This window comes from Pinus tabuliformis, chromosome 1_1, assembly GCF_031772625.1.
Source record: "Pinus tabuliformis cultivar Carrire ecotype Pingquan chromosome 1_1, CPIR1, whole genome shotgun sequence".
Taxonomy (NCBI): Eukaryota; Viridiplantae; Streptophyta; class Pinopsida; order Pinales; family Pinaceae; genus Pinus; species Pinus tabuliformis.
The window spans coordinates 577,438,938-577,448,190 of NC_142297.1; positions in this window are offsets into that span (position 1 = coordinate 577,438,938).

The window sequence follows — 9,253 nt, forward strand, 5'->3', positions numbered from 1 at the left end:
CTCTAGAACATCTCGTGGTCTTTTGGATCAGGTAATAGTATTATGTTGGGAAAATACTGCATTATAGGAGCAGGTGAGGTTCCACTTGGGACAATGGAACTAATTAACCATCTGAACAAAAAAGGCATTTTTATCCTCAGCCAGCTAATCAATGACTTGAATGGTAGCATTCCAATCTGGCTTGACTCCACCCAACTGAACCTTCATTCAAAGTACAAAGTGGATTGGCTACAGCTTGTTAAATCACTAAAAGAGGCAGGGATATGTTATGACAACTAAGGTGATTGCATCACATGGGCTGGTAAAAAGAAGAAAACAGGAGAGATCGAGGTGGCAAACGGTTATCTCAAATTATGCCTGAAGGAGCTACAGAATGTGGAATACTGTTGGTTTCACAAGTTGTGGGAAATTAATATTCCTATAAAAATTATCATTTTCCTTTCACTAACTTGGCAGAATAAGAATCTTACATGGGAGAACTTACAAGAGAAGAATCACCATGGTCCTGGGATATGTCTTCTATGTAGGAATAATGATGAGGATAATGGCCATTTATTCCTAAATTATCCTAGATCTATAAACATCTGGAACACTTCACCACCAAGTTGCATATTCCATTCATACAATTTAATACAATTGAGGAATGTTTAAAATGGTGAAGTACTCAAAGAAAAAGTAGGTGAAGGCTCACCTTGGTCGTCTTCTGGGAAATCTAGAAAGGTCGAAATCAATTTATTTTGGATCCAATAGATAAGGAGAAAGTGTAATCTATGAACTCATAGAACAATGGGTTATATCAGATTAAAACGATGACATTAAGCAAAAGAGGAAAGCAGAAAAGGGGAGGGTACATATCACCAATTACCTAGCAGGGGTTTTTGATGGGGCAGCGCAAGGAGGGAGATGTGGGTGCAAATCTGAATAAAGCTATCCGAAGAACAAGAGTTCTGGATTCACTGGAATGTGGGAGAGGGAACAGATATGAAAGTAGAAGCAATAGATTTATGGGGATTACTATGGTTTATCAAATATTTGGATATCCCTCAAATACAAATTTATGGGGATTCCAAATGTATGATAGATCATATTGTGGTGAAGAATAACATCTAGCAAAATTCCCTACAAGGTTGCTGAGGTGTATGCAAAGCCTATGGAATACTCTTCATCAACCTTCCATTCAGCATATTAGCAGGGCACACAACAAGATCGTGGATGAATTGTCAAAGAAAGGATTACTAGCCACAGAAGAAGGTATGCATATCATGATAAAAATAGGATCAGATGAGACAGAAGTAGAAAATGTCAAGCTACCAGGATAGACTACTAAATATCATCACAAAAAAGAAGAACATCAAGCAGATAAGTTCCTTGAAAATCTTTGTATCTTTTTTGTTTAAGTTTTGTACAATTTTTCTATTTGGTTTTGTATAGAAAAGACAGAAGAAAGACTACTTTAATGTAGTTATATATAGAACATGTAAATGATCTGAGATGCATTTTAGTCTTATAGATTCCCATAGTGTGAATCTGTGATAAATTGTGGATGGAGCAGAGCATATATAGATTCATAGTCTTTGTTTTATATTAGCATACAACTTCAAATGTTTGTATGAATAGTATTTACTCCTCCCTCTAGTCAAATTATGAATATCACTCGATTTATGAGAACGATTTGTTCATCATATGTATGTACTGTTTTAATCATAATATACACATATGGTTTTCTGCTACTAAAAAAACATGTATAAAATTTGGCATATCATTTACAAATTCAAATACATAATAAAATAACTTCCTTACTATGAGAAAGATGCGACCTAACCTATTATTCATTAATTTATCTAACCGATTAAACATAAGTTTCCAATTCATGATTTCCTTCATCAATATTCAAAATTTCTCGTTCCTGCTAAACTGGTTAGATTGCATGTGACAAAATGCAACAAAGTCCTCCTTAAATCTAATTTTATTTAAGGTTTTTAAAATTTAAATTAACATGTTTCTTAAGGTTTTTATAATTTAAATTAATATGTTTATGTCTTTCATATTATGATTTAAAATATATATTCTTCTGAATAATATAAATTATGTTTATTGGCTTAGTTTTAATTTCTTATTATTTAATGATTATTGTTATATTGATGAGTAATACTTTATTATTATTTAAAATATATATTCTTCTGAAGAATATAAATTAGGTTTAATTGATTAGTTTTAATTTCTTAATATTTAATGATTATTTTTATATTAATTAAAATTGGATGATGAGTAATATTTTTAGATAATTGTGTGTTTCAACTGAGATGTTCTAAGAGTGAACATTTCATTCATCAAAACTTAATTTGATAATTGGAGGAGTGAGAGAATATGAATAAATAGTATAAAATATAACTTTTAAAAATGGAATATAAATGTTAAAGATAATGAAAATAATGTGAACATTGATGACATAATAATTAATTTCTTTTATATTATTATTAATTATTGAATATTTAGAGAATATAATAGAAAATTTGGATTGACTTTAATGGTGCATGAACCCTAATTTTGAAATTAGGGATTTCAAAAGTAATTTAATATTTTTTGTATTAATTATGGTATATAAAAATAATATAAGTGATGGTGATGTGATTACTCTTTATTGATGGGAACATTAGTGTGGGATTTTTCCAATGAAAAGGGGATGGTTTTTTATTAACAATTATATTGTTTTAAAATTTTAATATCAAATAATTTAATAAGGAAATTATTATTTTATGTTAATTTTTTTTTTGTAAGTGGGTATATGAGAAATATTTTTAATTTAATAATTTTTTTGAAAATTAATATTTAATAATGGTAAGGAAAAAACATTTTTACTTTTTATTCTCTAAGAATTACAAATTCTATTTTTTAATTATTTTGTTAAATTTAATAATAATAAATAAATTATCTTAGTTTTTTAATTAATGTTGTCGGTTTTTTAATAATGAATCAATTTTATCATATTTTCAATTTCAATTCAACTTTTTTTTTTTAATTAGCAAGTTAAAATATTTTTATTGAAAATATAATTCTTGAGGATCATTGGAGCTTAAATATTTCCCACTAGTGAGCCAAGAAATTTCCCAAGTTGTGAGTTGTTGTTGGGCTATGCATGCATCTTGTTGTGTCATTTAAAACCCCAACGACGATGATTGGGGTTTGTAGGGTGTGAAGCTAAATTTATTTCTATCTTTCATATTATAAAATATTTCAAGAATCCGTAATTGAAATAAATTTATTGCCACTAAATCTATGTATATCTGTATAATATATTTCTAAAATAGAGAAACCAAATATTATAATAATTTTTATTTTAGTTGATAAGATATACAACAATTTGTGAATGAGAACATTGTAAAAGTATTTTTGTATAATGATTATTAATTTTAAACCTTATAACCTAATACTTAGCTAAAAGTTACAATGATGAATATTAGAAATAATGAATATGAAATTTTGCATAATTACCAAAATTTCTAAACATCTCATAAATAAACCTTTCACTTTTTTTATTTTAAAATATTTATAATACACTCATTTTAATTTGTGAACAATTTTTTTCATATATATATATATATATATATATATATATATATATATATATATATATCCCAAAATTACATCAGTTATCTATAAAACCTTGAAGTTGTGGTTTTAGAACCATAAATATACATAATAAAAAATAGATTTAATTAAAAAATACAGATGATAACTTTGAGAGTCTTTTATACCTCAAGATTTGACTAGACATAATCATTTGCAAACACTTGACCACTCAATACAAAAGAGGCTGGTATATTCAAAAGTGGGAAATGCTATTTCATAACTATTATTACCCTCATTTCAAATTTCATCGAATGAATTTGGCAGTTGTGCAGGTTTCTGAATTTTTCAAATTTCATTGAATGAATTTCGCAGTTGCACAAGTTTGTGATTTTATCTGTTTAATGATAATAGTTTACATGTTTGACTTTAAATGTTTACATGGTCCAACATCGCATTGTGACAAATATTGTTTCAATATGAGAATCAACCATGGTCCAATGTCGCATTGTGACAAAGATTTTGTTGATTTGAAAATCAATCATGGTCAAGCATGGCCAACCATGGTCCAATGTCACATTGTGACAAGCATTTCCTCAATATGAAAATCAACCATAGTCAACCATGTTTATTTTAGTGTTTATAATAAATAATTTTCTTAGCCATGGTCAACCATGGTCCAATCTCACATTGTGAAAATGATTGTCTCAATATAAAAATCAACCATGGTCAACCATGTTTATTTTAGTGTTTATAATATTTAACTTAGGGTTTATATACCTTGGGTTTATAATATTAGTCCCTTGGGTTTAATATTATTCAACCATGCTCAATCGTGGTTAATCATGTTTTATAAAATCAATCGTGATCAACCATGGTCCAATGCTGCATTGTGAAAAAGATTATATCAATATGTAAATCAATCATTTTCTCAACCATGCTCTAACATTGCATTATGACAAAGATTGCCTCAGTATGATAATCATCCTCAACCATGGTTGAACGTCACATTGTCACAAAGATTATGTTTCTATAAAAATCAACCATGGTTAACCAAGGAAAACTATGGTCCAACGTCGCATTGTGACAAGGATTTTCTCTATATGAAAATCATCCATGATCAACCATTAACAACCATATTTTTCGTAGTGTTTATAATATTGATTTTAGGGTTTATATATCTTCAGTTTATAATATTATTCCCTTGGTTTTAATATACTCCCTTGGGTTCATAATCCCTTGGGGTTTTAGTATTAATCCCTTAGGTTTATTACTCCCTTGGGTTTATTATTCCCTTGGGTCTATAATATCAATCATTGTCAACCATGGTTAATCATAGGCAACCATGGTCAACCATGGTCGAATGTCACATTGTGATAATGATTGGCTTAATATGAAAATCAAACATGGCCAACCATATTCCAATGTCGCACTACAATAGATTGTCTCGATATGAAAATCAATCATGGTCAACCATGGTACATAGTCACATTATGACATGGATTTTGGCAATAGGAAATAAACCATGCTCAACCATAGTCAACCATGTTTATCTTAGGGTTTATAATATTTATCTTAGAGTTTATATAATTGGGTTTATAATTTACATCGCATTTTGACAAAGATTATCTCAATATGATAATCATCGTCAACCATGGTAAATCATGGTCAACCTTAGTGAACCATGGTCGACCATTTTTTTATAAAATCAAACATGGCCATCCATGGTAAATCATGTTCAACCATGGTCAAACGTCTTATTGTCACAAAGGTTGTGTTGATCTGAAAATCAATGATGGTTAAGCATGGTAAACGATGGTCAAATGTCGTATTTTGACAAGGATTGTCTCAATATGAAAATCAACCATTGTCAACAATGTTTATTTTAGTGTTTATAAAATTTAGGTTAGGTTTTATATACTTAGGATTTACAATATTTGTCCCTTGGGTTTAATATTATTCCCTTGCGTTTATAATATTAATCATGGTCAACCATGGTCAATCATAGCCAACCATCGTCAACCATGGTTGAATGTCACATTGTGACAATGATTCTCTCAATATGAAAATCAACCATGGTCAACCATAGTCCAACATTGGATTGCAACAAATTATCTCGATATGAAAATCAATCATGGTCAACAATGGTCCAACATCACATTGTGACAAAGATTGTCTCAATATGGAAATAAACCATGCTCAACCAAGTTTATTTTAGGGTTATAAGATTTATCTTAGGGTTTATATACCTTGAGTTTATAATTTACGTCGCATTGGCAAAGATTGTCTGAATATGATAATCATCATCAACCACGTTCAAGAATGGTCAATCATGGTCAAACTTGATCAACCATGGTCAATGATGTTTTATAAAATCAAACATGGCCATCAATGGTATATCATGGTCAAACATCATCAAATGTCGCATTGTCACAAAGACTGTGTTGATATGAAAATAAATGATGATTAAGCACGGTCAACCATGGTCGAACCTCGTATTGTGACATGGATTGTCTCAATATGAAAATAAACCATGGTCGACCATTGACAATGCTATTTATTTTAGTGTTTATAATATTTATCTTAGCCTTTATATACCTTGGGTTGATAATATCTGTCCCTTAAGTTTAATATTATTCCATTGGGTTCATAATCCCTTTGGGGCTTGAATACTAATCCCTTGGGTTTATAACATCAATGCCTTTGGTTTATAATATCGATCATGGGAAACCTTGTCCAACCATATCCAACCATGGTCAACCATGGTCGAGTGTCACATTATGAGAATGATTGTCTCAATATGAAAATAAACCATGGTTAACCATATTGCATCATCGCATTGTGACATATTGTCTTTATATGAAAATCAATCATGGTCAACCATGGTACAACGTCACATTGTGAGAAAGATTTTTCTCAATATGGAAAACAACCACGTTGAACCATGGAAAACCATGTTTATGTTAGGGTTTCTAATATTTATCTTAGGGTTTATACGCCTTGGGTTTATAATTTACATCACATTGACAAAGATTTTCTCAATATGATAATCATCGTCAACCACAGTCAACCATGGTCAATCATGGCCAACCTTGATCGATCATGGTCAACCATGTTTTATAAAATCAAACATGGCCATCCATGGGCAACAATGGTCAAATGTCGCATTGTCACAATGATTGTGTTGATATCAAAATCAACAATGGCTAAGCATGGTGAACCATGGTTGAACATCGCATTTTGACAAGGATTGTCTCAATATGAAAATCAGCCATGGTCAACCATTGTCAATGATGTTTATTTATGTGTTTATAATATTTATCTTAGGGTTTATATACCTTGGGTTTATAACATTTATCCCTTAGGTTTAATATTATTCCCTTGGGTACATAATCCCTTGGGGTTTTAATATTAATCCCTTGGGTTTATTATTCCCTTTGGTTTATAAGATCAATCCCTTGGGTTTATTATTCCATTGGGTTTATAATATCAATCATGGTCAACCAGGGTCAATCATGGTCAAACGTCACATTGTCACAAATATTGTGTTGATATGAAAATCAATGATGGTTAAGCATGGTCAACCATGGTTGAATGTCGCATTGTGACAAGGATTGTCTCAATATGAAAATCAACCATGGTCAACCATTGTTAACGATGTTTATTTTAGTGTTTATAATATTTATCTTAGGATTTATATACCTTGGGTTTATAATATTTGTCCCTTGGGTTTTTAGTATTTATCCCTAGGGTTTATTATCCCCTTGGGTTTATAATATCAATCATTGTCAACCATTGTCAACCATGGTAAACTGTGTTTATTTTATTTTAGGGTTTATAATATTTATCTTAGGGTTTATATAACTTAGGCTTTTAATATTAATCGTTGGGGTTTATTATTATCTTTCGTTTATAATATATATCATGTTGAACCATGGTCCAACGTCACAATGTGATAAATATTGTCTCACTATGATAATCAAACATGGTCAACCATGGTCCAATGTTTCATTGCGACAAAGATTTTGTCGATTTGAAGATCAGTCATGGTCAACCATGGTCCAATATCACATTGTGATAAGCATTGCCTCAATATGAAAATCAACCACAGTCAACCATGGTCAACCATGGTTATTTTAGTGTTTATAATCAATAATTGTCTTAACCATGGTCAAGCATGTTCAGTCATGGTCCAATGTCACATTGTGAAAAGGATTGTCTCAATATGAAAATCAACCATGGTGAACCATGGTTAACCATGTTTATTTTAGTGTTTATAATATTTAACTTAGGGTTTAGATACCTTGGGTTTATAATATTAGTACCTTGGGTTTAATAATTTTCAACCATGCTCAACCTTGGTTAATCATGTTTTATAAAATCAATTGTGGTCAACTATGGTCCAATGTCACATTGTGACAAAGATTGTATCTATATGAAAATCAATCATTTTCTCAACCATGCTCCAACATCGCATTATGACAAATATTGTCTCAATATGATAAACATTGTCAACCATGGTTAACCATGGTTGAACGTCACATTGTCACAAAAATTGTGTTGTTATGAAAATCAACCATGGTTAAGCATGGTCAACCATGGTCCAATGTCACATTGTGACAAGGATTGTCTCAATATGAAAATAAACCATGGTCAACCATGTTTATCTTAGTGTTTATAATATTTATCTTAGGGTTTATATACCTTCAGTTTATAATATTAGTCCCTTGGTTTTAATATATTCCCTTGGGTTCATAATCCCTTGGGGTTTTAGTATTAATCCCTTAGGTTTATTACTCCCTTGGGTTTATAATATCAATCTCTTGGGTTTATTATTCCTTTGGGTCTATAATATCAATCATGGCCTACCATGGTTCATTATAGCTAAACATGGTCAACCGTAGTCTAATGTCACATTGCGATAGATTGTCTTGATATGAAAATCAATTATGGCCAAGCATGGTCAACAGTGTTCCAGCGTCACATTGTGAGAAAAATTGTCTCAATATGGAAATCAACCATGGTCAACCATGTTTATTTTAGGGTTTATAATATTAATCGTAGAGTTTATATACCTTGGGTTTATAATTTACTTCACATTATGAGAATGACTCTCTCAATATGATAATCACATCAACCATGGTAAATCGTAGTCAACCTTGGTGAACCATGTTTTATAAAATCAAACATGGTCAACTATGGTCAAAGGCTGCATTGTCAAAAAGATTGTGCTGATATGAAAATCAACCATGGTTAAGCATCATCAACCATGGTCCACCATTGCATTGTGACAAGGATTATCTGAGTATGAAAATCAACCTGTTCGCATTATGATATAGGTGTTGTCCTTAATGGCAACTCACTCAGATGAATGTTCACAGTGCAGCAGGTCAACAACAAAGGATTACAGATCAGACTCCAAAGAAAGAAGAAAGAGAGGTATACGCGGGTTCACTTTTTCCAAGGTGCGTATACACACGGTTTAATAGAACAAAAGTAGCGTATAACGTATACACACATTTTCACAGGAGGAAAAGCGTGTACATGTTGGAAAACCAAGTTTTTGGTCCAAGGTATTTGATCCAAGGTATTTTGGTCCAAGGTAATTGGTCCAAGGCATTTGGTCTAAGGTATTGACCTTAGGTATTGGGTCCACGGTATTGGTCCTAAGTGGTTTTGGTCCAAG